The sequence below is a fragment of the Ranitomeya imitator genome, chromosome 5 (assembly GCF_032444005.1).
Source record: "Ranitomeya imitator isolate aRanImi1 chromosome 5, aRanImi1.pri, whole genome shotgun sequence".
Taxonomy (NCBI): domain Eukaryota; kingdom Metazoa; phylum Chordata; class Amphibia; order Anura; family Dendrobatidae; genus Ranitomeya; species Ranitomeya imitator.
The window spans coordinates 392,562,937-392,576,360 of record NC_091286.1 but is presented as its reverse complement, the minus strand read 5'-3'; the positions used below and the strand labels follow the sequence as shown (position 1 = coordinate 392,576,360).

At 40.0% G+C, this 13,424-nt stretch overlaps 1 protein-coding gene across 1 annotated transcript in view; it reads right to left on the bottom strand.

Moving 5' to 3' along the window:
- CSMD1 (CUB and Sushi multiple domains 1) overlaps positions 1 to 13,424 on the bottom strand; it is a 3,308,788-nt gene that overhangs the window by 2,426,160 nt on the left and 869,204 nt on the right. The gene's annotated exons all lie outside the window — the stretch shown is intronic.

Below are 13,424 nucleotides of genomic sequence, written 5' to 3'. Positions count from 1 at the left end.
GTAATAACTCAGGAACGCTTCAATGAATCCTAGTGGTTCTGAGATTATTTTTTTGTGACATATTGGGCTTCATGTTAGTGGTAAATTTAGGTCAATAAATTCTGTGTTTATTTGTGATTAAAAATGGAAATTTGGCGAAAATTTTGAAAATTTTGCAATTTTCACATTTTGAATTATTATTCTGTTAAACCAGAGAGTTATGTGACACAAAATAGTTAATAAATAACATTTCCCACACGTCTACTTTACATCAGCACAATTTTGGAAACAAAATTTTTTTCTGCTAGGAAGTTATAAGGGTTAAAATTTGACCAGCGATTTCTCATTTTTACAACGAAATTTACAAAATCATTTTTTTAGGGACCACCTCACATTTGAAGTCAGTTTAGGGGTCTATATGGCTCAAAATACCCAAAAGTGACACCATTCTAAAAACTGCACCCCTCAAGATGCACAAAACCACATTAAAGAAGTTTATTAACTCTTCAGGTGCTTCACAGCAGCAGAAGCAACATGGAAGGAAAAAATGAACATTTAAATTTTTAGTCACAAGAATGATCTTTTAGCAACAATTTTTTTATTTTCCCAATGGTAAAAGGAGAAACTGAACCACGAAAGTTGTTGTGCAATTTGTCCTGAGTACGCTGATACCTCATATGTGGGGGTAAACCACTGTTTGGGCGCACGGCAGGTGACTTTTTGAATGAAAAATTGGCTCCACTCTTTAGCGGACACCATGTCGCGTTTGGAGAGCTCCTGTGTGCCTAAACATTGGAGTCCCCCATAAGTGACCCCATTTTGGAAACTGGACCCCCCAAGGAACTTATCTAGATGCCTAGTGAGCACTTTAAACCCTCAGGTGCTTCACAAATTGATCCGTAAAAATGAAAAAGTTTTTTTTTTCACAAAAAACTTATTTTCGCCTCAACTTTTTCATTTTCACATGGGCAATAGGATAAAATGGATCCTAAAATTTGTTGGGCAATTTCTCCCGAGTACACTGATACCTCATATGTGGGGGTAAACCACTGTTTGGGAACACGGCAGGGCTCGGAAGGGAAGGCGCGCCATTTGACTTTTTGAATGGAAAATTAGCTCCAATTGTTAGCGGACACCATGTCGCATTTGGAGAGCCCCTGTGTGCCTAAACATTGGAGCTCCCCCACAAGTGACCCCATTTTGGAAACTAGACCCCCCCAAGGAACTTATCTAGATGCATATTGAGCACTTTAAACCCCCAGGGGCTTCACAGAAGTTTATAACGCAGAGCCATGAAAATAAAAAATAATTTTTCTTTCCTCAAAAATGATTTTTTAGCCTGGAATTTCCTATTTTGCCAAGGGTAATAGGAGAAATTGGACCACAAATGTTGTTGTCCAGTTTGTCCTGAGTACGTGGATACCCCACTGTTTGGGCGCACGGCAGGGCTCGGAAGGGAAGGCATGCCATTTGGCTTTTTAAATAGAAAATTAGCTCCAATCATTAGCGGACACCATGTCGCGTTTGGAGAGCCCCTGTGTGCCTAAACATTGGAGATCTCCCACAAATGACCCCATTTTGGAAACTAGACCCCCAAAGGAACTAATCTTGATGTGTGGTGAGCACTTTGAACCCCCAAGTGCTTCACAGAAGTTTATAATGCAGAGCCATGAAAATAAAAAAAAACAATTCTTTTCTCAAAAATGATTTTTAGCAGGCAATTTTTTATTTTCCCAAGGGTAACAGGAGAAATTTTACCCCAATATTTGTTGTCCAGTTTCTCCTGAGTATGGTGATATCCCATATGTGGGGGTAAACTACTGTTTGGGCACATGTCGGGGCTCGGAAGTGAAGTAGTGACGTTTTGAAATGCAGACTTTGATGGAATGCTCTGCGGGTGTCACGTTGCGTTTGCAGAGCCCCTGGTGTGCCTAATCAGTAGAAACCCCCCACAAGTGACCCCATTTTGGAAACTAGACCCCCAAGGAACTTATCTAGATATGTGGTGAGCACTTTGAACCCCCAAGTGCTTCACATACATTTACAACGCAGAGTCGTGAAAATGAAAAATCATTTTTCTTTCCTCAAAAATGATATTTTAGCAAGCAATTTCTTATTTTCACAAGGGTAACAGGAGAAATTGGACCTAAGTGATTGTTGCGCAGTTTGTCCTGAGTATGCTGGTACCCCATATGTGGGGGTAAACCACTGTTTGGGCACACGTCGGGGCTCAGAAGTGAGGGAGCACCATTTGACTTTTTGAATACAAGATTGGCTGGAATCAATGGTGGCGCCATGTTGCGTTTGGAGACCCCCTGATGTGCCTAAACAGTGGAAACCCCTCAATTCTAACTGCAACACACCCCTAACCCTTATCCCAACTGTAGCCATAACCCTAATCACAACCCTAACCCCAACACACCCCTAACCACAACCCTAACCCCAACACACCCCTAACCCTAACCACAACTCTAATTCCAACCCTAACCCTAAGGCTATGTGCCCACGTTGCGGATTCGTGTGAGATTTTTCCGCACCATTTTTGAAAAATTTGGATTTCCAGTGTTTTTGTGCGGATTTCACCTGCGGATTCCTATTGAGGAACAGGTGTAAAATGCTGCGGAATCCGCACAAAGAATTGACATGCTGCGGAAAATACAATGCAGCGTTTCCGCGCTGTATTTTCCGCACCATGGGCACAGCGGATTTTGTTTTCCATATGTTTACATGGTACTGTAAAGCTGATGGAAAACTGCTACGGATTGGCCGCTGCGGATCCGCAGCCAAATCTGCTGCAAATCCGCAGCCAAATCTGCACCGTGTACACATAGCCTAATTCTAAAGGTATGTGCACACGCTGTGGAAAACGCTGCGGATCCGCAGCAGTTTCCCATGAGTTTACAGTTCAATGTAAACCTATGGGAAACAAAAATCGCTGTACACATGCTGCAGAAAAACTGCACGTAAATGCAGCGGTTTACATTCCGCAGCATGTCACTTCTTTCTGCGGATTCCGCAGCGGTTTTACAACTGCTCCAATAGAAAATCGCAGTTGTAAAACCGCACTGAAATGCGCAGAAAAACAGCGGTAAATCTGCGATAACTCCACAGCGGTTTAGCACTGTGGATTTATCAATTCCGCTGCGGAAAAATCCGCAGAGGACCAGAATACGTGTGCACATACCGTACCCTAACCCTAACCCTAGTTCTAACCCCAACCTTAGTGGAAAAAAAAAATTCTTTATTTTATTATTGTCCCTACCTATGGGGGTGACAAAGGTGGGGGGGTCATTTACTATTTTTTTATTTTTATCACTGTGATAGGTTTTATGACAGTGATCAAAATGCACATTGGAACGAATCTGCCGGCCGGCAGATTCAGCGGGCGCACTGCGCGGGGGGGTGGATTGGAGCACGGGGGTGGATCGAAGCGCGGTGGGTGGATCGGAGCATGGGGGTGGATCGGAGTGCAGGGGGGTTGGATTGGAGCATGGGGGGTGGGATTGGAGCACGGGGGGAGCGGACAGGAGGACGGGGGAGCGGAGCACAGGACGGAGGGGAGCGGACCACAGATCGGAGGACTGGGGGGGCAATCGGTGGGGTGGGGGGGCACATCAGTGTTTCCAGCCATGGCCGATGATATTGCAGCATCGGCCATGGCTGGATTGTAATATTTCACCAATTTTTTAGGTGAAATATTACCAATCGCTCTGATTGGCAGTTTCACTTTCAACAGCCAATCAGAGCGATCGTAGCCACGGGGGAGTGAACCCCCCTGGGCTAAACTACCACTCCCCCTGTCCCTGCAGATCGGGTGAAATGGGAGTTAACCCTTTCACCCGATCTGCAGGGATGCAATCTTTCCATGACGCCACATAGGCGTCATGGGTCGGATTGGCACCGACTTTCATGACGCCTACGTGGCGTCATGGGTCGGGAAGGGGTTAAACCAAGTCCTATCTGTTTAGTTAAACACAGCTGGACTCCAAGGAAGGAGTAGAACCATCTCAAGGAGGAAGACAAGAAAATAGACAGCATGTGACTTTGATATGAGTACCTGAGCAAGGAGTCTGAATACTTATGAGCATATGATATTTCAGTTTTTCTTTTTTTTATTAAATTTGCAAAAATCACTACATTTCTGGGGGGGTTTTTCAGGCAAGATGAGGTGCAGAGTGTACATTAATGTGATAAAAAATGAACTTCTTTGAATTTACCAAATGGCTGAAATGAAATAAAGAGTGTAAAATTTTAAGAGGTCTGAATACTTTACGTGCCCACTGTAAGTCTACAGTTGCAATGAGTGACTGTAGACTTATCAATATAACCCAGACAACCCCTTTAAAGCCTATGTAAGTTATGTTTCAAACTGACCAAGCAGCACTTGGCTCTTTTTACAAACCCTGTTGATGTCATTAAGCTTACACAGATATATATATATATATATATATATATATATATATATATAAAATTGGCTGAGTATAATACGGGTACCAGTGTGAGACCTACAATTTTTCAGAATTCACTTTTATTATGAGTGGCATGAATTATTATTATTATTATTTTTTTAGCTAATAAACCGTTTTATATCAAAAGTAATACTTTTTTTTCCCCAGAGAGTATAATTCAGAATGTCTGTGCATAGTAACATATCTCCATCATATGACGTAATCACATATCAAACTTTATTTCTATCTTTCCCATTTCAGCAATCTGGACTTCATGATATGAGGTCCTCATTTGATCGTAAAATAAATATGATTATGAAAACAAGCTTAATAGGCACATACAAATATTCACTTTAATTTATTAGAAAAAATAACAGATGACTATGATCTATATTCTCATACACATCTTTTAATTGTAATTTATATGAATACTTTTCTTTCCCCTTTTTCACCATTACAGTTCACTTCTTTAATCTGTCTGACCTATCAGGACAGATATTTGAAACATGTTTTAGCTTTCACAAAACGACTCCAATTTTCAATATAACCTTTCTATTATTTTAACTGCAGGTGAAAAGCTGTTGAAATTCATTCAATGTACTGTAGATTCAGGAAAACATTTTGCCTTGTCATATTTTCAATGATGGTGTCACCTTTTTGTAAAGAAGATATACCATCTCAACTTTGTTCTCAGTCTTTAATTCTTAGGGAACTTTGTATATATATAGATATCACACAGTTCTTTGTTCTGGTTTGACTTCATGTTATTTGGAGCAAGAGGCATGCTACTCTTACTATAATTGCTTAATGCCGTAAATTATATTACATTACAAAAAAAGGCTATTTTCTTGAGGCAGCTGTGAAGAATATGATGCATGTTGGATGCAAAGCCTGTTGCAAGATAATGGGAATTTTACAATAAAAAAATCATTGAATTAAATAATATATTATAACCTTGATGTGAACAAAATTACAGCAATTTTCCCATCAATTTACCTATATGTGTAATTTACTTCTGAAAGTTCAGTGCTTCTCAAACTTTTGAGAAGGTTAATCTCATGTTTAACTTTTCAATTAATTTGCTGACTTTGCAGAATTTTCTGCCAAAATTTGATTTGTGTTGAATAATTGCACGCTAATCTTACGCAATATATGTGTGGAAGAAAAGAGAGATTGAGAAAACCCTGCTGACCAGAAGATATTATGTTTTACACATAAAAAAGAAAGGACCATAAGAGCGCAAACTCAACAGGTGAGAGAGACGACCCTGATAGCTATAGGACCTTACTTTCTACTGGTGGGAGGGAGAGGACCCCACTGAACATAATAGCTTACACTCTGTTTACAGAGAAGATTTACCTAGTGACTCTGAAGATGGAAAATGAGTGCAGTACAAACTGTGCTACACTGGATACTGCTGATCTGTAATGACCCTGGTACTGGGTTCAAAACCCTAATCATGACATACAAAGCCATCCACAACCTGGGCTCTCCATACATCTGTGACCTTGTCTCCCAGTACTTACCTGCACGCAACCTCCATTCCTCACAATATATCCTTCTATACTCCCCTCTCATCTTTTCTTCCCACAATTGCATACAAGATTTCTCCCGCGCATCACCCCTACTCTGGGACTCTCTACTCCAACATATCAGACTCTCGTCTACCCTAGAAACCTTCAAAAAGAACCTGAAGACCAACCTCTTCCGACAAGCCTACAACCTGCAGTAACCACCGATCAACCAAACCTCTACACAACCAGCTCTACCCTCACATACTGTATCCTCACCCATCCCTTGTAGATTGTGAGCCTTCGTGGGCAGGGTCCTCTCTCCTCCTGTACCAGTCATGACTTGTATCATTTTAGATTACTGTACTTGTTTTTATTATGTATACCCCTCCTCACATGTAAAGCACCATGGAATAATTGGCACTATAATAATTAATAATAATAATACTGCCCACCACTCTGCAAGATATGATAATCCTTATTATGTCATAGCTACAGGACATTATTGGAAAGCCCGCATGGCAACAGAATATGACAATGACACACTTCATGATGGTTCAGTAATGGGGAAAATTGTGGCAAGCTAAGAATCAAATCTCAAAACGGTTTGAATTTGTGTGAAATTTGAGGAAATTTGACTCAAAAAAACTTAATTCTCTCCAGATCAATCTGCTCATCTTCACTTCCAGTGTATTTTACTATATATTGTGAAGAATAGAGAGCATGCTTTTTCCTTAAATTGCTTCAGTATTTCTGAACTTCAAAGTGGTTAAAACAAGTGACATAAGATGAAAAATGTGCATAGAAAAGTTGTTTTGACATTCCTGTGCATTATGTTAATTTCATTGCACCACTTTTACTGGGGGATTTTGGGCGTAATCCACATAAAAAGACATTGTTTGCACATTAGAGATGGGTGGATGAATCTAAATTCAAACTCTCCGATAGACATGGCTTTTCAGGGGAAATTCAATTTGCAGAGAAGTTTTTCTCCACAAATATAATGCCGTTTATTAGGCTCTGGAGTCTCTCTAGTCCCCAGAGCATGATAAACATCATATGTAAAAAAAAATTGCTTTGGTCACTTAACCGCCGACCTCTCTAGCTTCTCTGCTACTCACCAACACCCATCCAGTCCTCACCACATCTTCAGATCCCCTGACATTCGCTGTGAAAACTTCTTATCTTCTGCACTGTGACAGCACTTCTGGTTGTCATGGAAGTTGGAAGTATTCTGCGCACACGACCAGGAGGTCATGGTGTACTTTGTAATGTTATGATGACAATTCTCTCCCATGCTCATTTATTTTCACAAAGCTAAGTACAATTTTGTAGAATGAGGATTTTGGTAAGATTCAAATAAAATTAAATTCCACTCAAATGTATTCTCTTAGCTCTAGTACACATAGCTTAATGTGTCACTTATTTTAAAGATAAATGAGCAAGGAAACATGATAGAGATGGAATTGAATTGTACTCAAATATTAAAAAAATCTGCATTCACGATGACACACAACCATACTCCTTCATCAGCTGGATTACCAAGACTTGCACAGCTAAATACACAGTACACAAAATTTATCATACTCACTAATTCTAAAGAACCTAACACGAATCGTTTTGTTGGGGGAGTAATTTCTCCAATTATATTAAATGGAACCTGTCACCAGTTTTGTCATATATAAAGTAAAACTATCACATTATTCAGCGCCTGGGCGACATTCCATAAATGTTTATGTAACCCCTTGATTCCCCCTGTATAACTCCTAAAACCTTTGTAAGCTTTCTTGCACTGTAAGTTAATCCAGTTGGTCTGCTGCGATGGGCATGGTTTCGGTCCTCTCCATCCATCTCCCCGGCTGCTAATCGCCATCCTGCTTTAATAGACGTGGATGACGCCTCACTGGATGAAATCTAACGCCTGAGCTCAGAAATTGCAGCTCCCACCTGCTCTCTATTCTTGCCCTACTATTGGGCGCATGAGCACTTATGTTTTCGGCTCTGCTCACAGTAGGGCAAAGCATAGTGCGCAGGTGCGAGATTTCACCTGATAATGTGAACTGTACCCGAACTTGAACCTGAACTCAAACTCCATTGAATCCAATGAAGACTGGAACTTTGGAGCGGGGAAAAATATTTCTCTCCCCACCCGGACTTGAAATTTTACAATTTTGTGCAATTGTACCATAGAAGATAACAAAATTTGTCATTTTTTTTTTAAGTTCAAGACTAACGTGCAAAATTTTAAGCATGCGTGCAACTTTTTGCTCTAAAAAGGTGCAAAAAAGTAAATTACATTTTTAAAAAATCTCTAATTTAAAAAAGAAGAAAAAAAAGAATTACCCGTCATCTTCCATTTTGAAGGCTCGGGTGCAAGGGTGTAAGGAAGACCAGAAGACAAAAAAGAAAATTAGATAAAAAGGCAAATAATGAATCTGCCCAAATGTTTAAAAAATAATTGACAAACATGGGCATATGTGGTACTGCACTGAAAGTAGTAAGTGAATTTCAATATACTGAACTGAGATGAAAATATTTTCAAATTCAATCATCCATAGTTGTGCTTTGCGTACTGAAGCTACATTTTTTTATAAAATGTACAGCACTCAAATCCATTCCTGGAAAGCAAATGTGGGAATTTAAGGAATGAAAGAGACAAGCATAAATGACACATTTTCCTTATTTCAAGGCTTTCCTTTTAATGTGCTAATCTTATCTTGCAATGCCAAAGGTAATTTAAAGTTTAAATGCTGCAAGCGATCAAACAATGCTGTAATAAATATACTGAGCAGGCCAAGAACACAGAAATTGTATATCTCACAGACTCATCACAGCCCAAACAGTATTATAGCAAGTAAATAAAGAGAAAATGTTATTTAGACAGTGTAGCGTAATGCATTCTTATTTATCATTCAGTGGCTTTACAAATGCCATCTAATTCAATTTTGTAAAGCCAAAATATATCACATTATTACATTCTGAGTATAATGCTCACTGACTTACAAAGTGCTGTGATTGCAGATGAGAAGATCAGGAAAAATTCAAATTTGCCCGCTCACGCAGTTTTTTTCAGGGAAATGCAATTTGCACAAAGTTAATATTTCTTATTATGCTCTGTTGCTCCTCCAGTCCCCAAAGCATAATAAGCATAATATGTAACCCCTTAGTGACAGAGCCAATTTGCAGCTAAAATGCCAAGCCAATTTTTAAAATTCTGACCACTGTTAGTTTATGCGGTTATAACTCTGGAATGCTTTAAGAGATCCCGCTGATTCTGAGATTGTCTTTATTTATGAAAAAAACAGAAATATAAAAATTGTAAACATTTTGCCATTTTTAAATTTTTTATTTTTATGCCCTTAAATCAGAGAGATATGTCGCACAAAATAGTTACTAGATAACATTTCCCACATGTCTGCATTACATCAGCACAATTTTGGAAACAACATTTTTTTGTTAGGAAGTTATAAGGGCTAAAAATTGACGAGCGATTTCTCATTTTTACAACAACATTTACAAATGCATTTTTTTAGGGACCATCTCACATTTAAAGTCACTTTGAGGGGTGTACATGCCAGAAAATACACAAAAGTGACACCATTCTAAAATCTACGCCCCTTAAGGTGCTCAAAAATCACATTAAAGAAGTTTATTAACCCTTTAAGAGCTTCACAGGAACTGAAGCAATGTGGAAGGAAAACATTAACATTTAACTTTTTTTTTACAAACATTATACTTCAAAACCAATTTTATTTATTTACACAAGTGTAAAAAGAGAAAATGAACCACAAAATTTGTTGGGCAATTTCTCCTGAATACACCGATACCCCATATGTGGGGGTAAACCACTGTTTGGGCACACGGCAGAGCTTGGAAGAGAAGGAGCGCCGTTTGACTTTTTCAATGCAGAATTGGCTGGAATTGAGATCGGACGCCATGTCGCATTTGGAAAGTCCCTGATGTGCCTAAACAGTGGAAAAACCATTTTGGAAACTAAACCTCTTCAGAAACTTTTTTAGATGTGTGGTGAGCACTTTGAACAACCAAGTGCTTCACAGAAATTTATTACGTAGAGCCGTGAAAATAAAAAACATTTGTTTTCCTCAAAAATGATTTTTTAGCTTGCAATTTTTAATTAACAGAAGCAATTGGACTACAAGAGTTGTTGTCCAGTTTGTCCTGACTACGCTGATACCTCATATGTGGGGGGTACCATTGTTTGGGCACACATTAGGGCTCAGAAGGGAAGCAGTGACATTTTAAAAGTCAGACATTGATGGAATGGTCTGCGGGCATCATGCTGCATTTGCAGAGCCACTGATGTACCTAAACAGTAGACACCCCCATCAAGTGACCCCATTTTGAAAATTAGACCCCCCAAGTAGCTTATCTAGATATGTAGTGAACCACCAAGTGCTTCACAGAAGTGTATACTGTTTAGAAGTTTAGAGCCGTGAAAATAAAAAATTATATTTTTTTCACAAAAATGATATTTTCACCCCCAAATTTTTACTTTCACAAGGGTAATAGCAGAAATTGGACCCCAAAAGTTATTGAGCAATTTGTCCTGAGTACACTGATACCCATATGTGGAGGGGGACCACTGTTTGGGCGCAAGGCAGAGTTCGGAAGGGAAGGAGCGCCGTTTTGGAATGCAGACTTTGATAGAATGGTCTGCGAGCTACATGTTGCGTTTGCAGAGACTGTCATGTGCCTAAACAGTAGAAACCCCCTTCAAGTGACTGCATTTTGGAAACTAGACCTCCCAAAGAATTTATCTAGATATGTATTGAGCACTTTGAACGCCCAAGTGCTTCACAGAAGTTTATAATGCACAGCCATGAAAGTAAAAAAATCATTTTTTTCCACAAAAATTATTTTTTTAGGCCACTATTTTTTATTTTCCCAAGGGTACCAGGAGAAATTGTACCCCAAAGTTGTTGTCCAATTTGTCCTGAGTATGCTAATGCCCCATATTTGGGAGAAAACTACTGTTTGGGCACATGTCGGGGCTCGGAATGGAAGTAGTGATGTTTTGGAATGCAGACTTTGATGGAATGGTCTGCGGGCGTCATGTTGCATTTGAAGAGCCCCTGATGTGCCTAAAAAGTAGAAACACCCCACAAGTGACTCCATTTTGGAAACTAGATCCCCCAAGGAGCTTATTTAGATGTGTGGTGAGCACTTTAAATGCCCAATTGCTTCACAGAAGTTTATGACGTAGAGACGTGAAGATAAAAAATCATTTTTTCCTACAAAAATGATTTTTTAGCCCCCATTTTTTTATTTTCCCAAGGGTAGCAGGAGAAATTGGACCCCAAAAGTTGTTTTACTAAATCCAACACATCCCTAATCCAAATCCCAACCCTAACCATAACTCTAATCCCAATCCTATCCATAAACCTAATCAAAACCATAACTCCTACACACCCCTAACCCTATTCCCAACCCTAACCATAACCCTAATCAAAGCCCTAACCCCAACACATCCCTAACCTTAATCCCAACCCTAACCATAACCCTAACCACAAACCTAACTTTAATCCCAACTCTAATCCCAATACACCCCTAACCCTAATCCCAACACTAACCATTACCCTAATTCCGAACCTAACCCTAATCCCAACTCTAACTCTAACCCCAACCCTAATCTGAACCCTAGCCCTTATCCAAACCCTAATCCCAACCATAACCCTAATCCCAATTTTAACGCTAACTTTAGCCCCAACCCTAACCCTAACTTTAACCCAAATCACTTTAGTCCAACTGTAACCCTAATTGGAAAATGGTAATAAATACATTTTCTTTATTTTATTATTTTTCCTTACTAAGGGGGTGATAAAGGGGGGGGGGGTATTTAATATTTTTTATTTTGATCACTATCATAGGGTCTATCACATTGACCAAAATTAACCAATAGGAAAAATCTTCCTATTGTTTCTGGGTGTAGGCAAGCAGATTTCGGCGGGCGCTCTGAGCATGCGCCCGCCATTTTCTCCCAGAAGAAGAAGCTGGGGGCACGGAGGACTTCAGGTGGCCATGGAGAGACAATGGAGGTACCGGGAGAATCGGGGACTCTATTTCTCTCTCCTCTGATGCGCGATCACATCAGAAGAGAGAGAAGATAAATGGCACATCAGACTTTTTTCTTTTTGCGGCCACTGTTACATGTTAGTAACAGCGATCGCAAAACGGGTTGGCAAAAACTGATCTGAATCATGTTCTTTGGGGTCTTGTCCACCCCAGCAGCCGAGACCGTCAGATCTGCCGGGTGCTGGCCGGCAGATTCGGTGGATGCAGTACGCATGCGCCCACCATTTTCTTCCCAGGAAAAGATGGCGGTGCCCATAGGGGAAACGCGAGGGCCGAGGAGCACTGGGAGGTATGGGGGAGGGATTGGGGACCCTATTTCTCTGTCTTCTGATGTGCGATCACATCGGCGGACAAAGAAATTAAATGGCAAATCGCGCTTTTTTTGCGGTCAACCGGTATATGGTAAATTGCCAGCGATCACAACCCGGGGGTCGGTAAAAACCGACCCAAATCATGTTCTCTGGTGTCTCAGATACCCCGGGCATCCGAGACCCCGGAGAAAATCCAACTCTGGGGGGCGCTATACACTTAATTAATGGTGCTGTGGTTTAAGCACCCTTAACTACCACCGTTAAAAGGCATATCGGTGGTTGTTAAGGGGTTAAAAATACAAAAAAAGGTATACTCATCTCACAGCTGGCCTCTCAATCTACTCGGGTACTCACTGTCACCTGTTTAGTTCTTGCCACATCTTTGGATCCCCCACCACTTGTGATGGAAACTGTGTATCTCGTGCACTGTGACATCATAGCACCAGTGACGTCCCGCACATGTACACAGAACCTTACCAGTTGCTATGACAAATGGAAGTCCTGACACAGTGCAGGTCATACAATGCTTCCATCACAAGTAGCACTGGTAAAAAATGTCATGTGAACAGTCCAATAGACTTTAATGGTTGCATATTCTAACCATGAAAAGTATGGATAGAAGGCATAAGTGAAATACATATATCTGAATGAGGCCTTGTATCGTGTTAAAAAAATTTGGTGCACAGCATTACATATTTAACCACACCCTTTCAGGCAAAGCCACAGCCTTTATGCTAGAAAGCGACATGCTAGACGCTGAAAGTGTCTAAAAAACATTGTACATTTGTATGAAAAAGTGTTTGCATTCTTCCAGATTTCCATTTCTTTTGCATGTTTGTGACGCTTAAATGTTTCAGATCACCAAACAAATTTAAATATTAGACAAAGATAACACAAGTAAACACAAATGAAGTTTTTAAATGAAGGTCTTTATTATTAATGGAAAAAGCAATCCAAACCTATAATTCCCTGTGTGAAAAAGTTATTGCCTCCTAAACCTAATAACTGGTTGGGCCACCCTTACCAGTCATTGCAATCAAGAATTTGTGATAACTGGCAATGAGTATTTTACAATGGTCTGG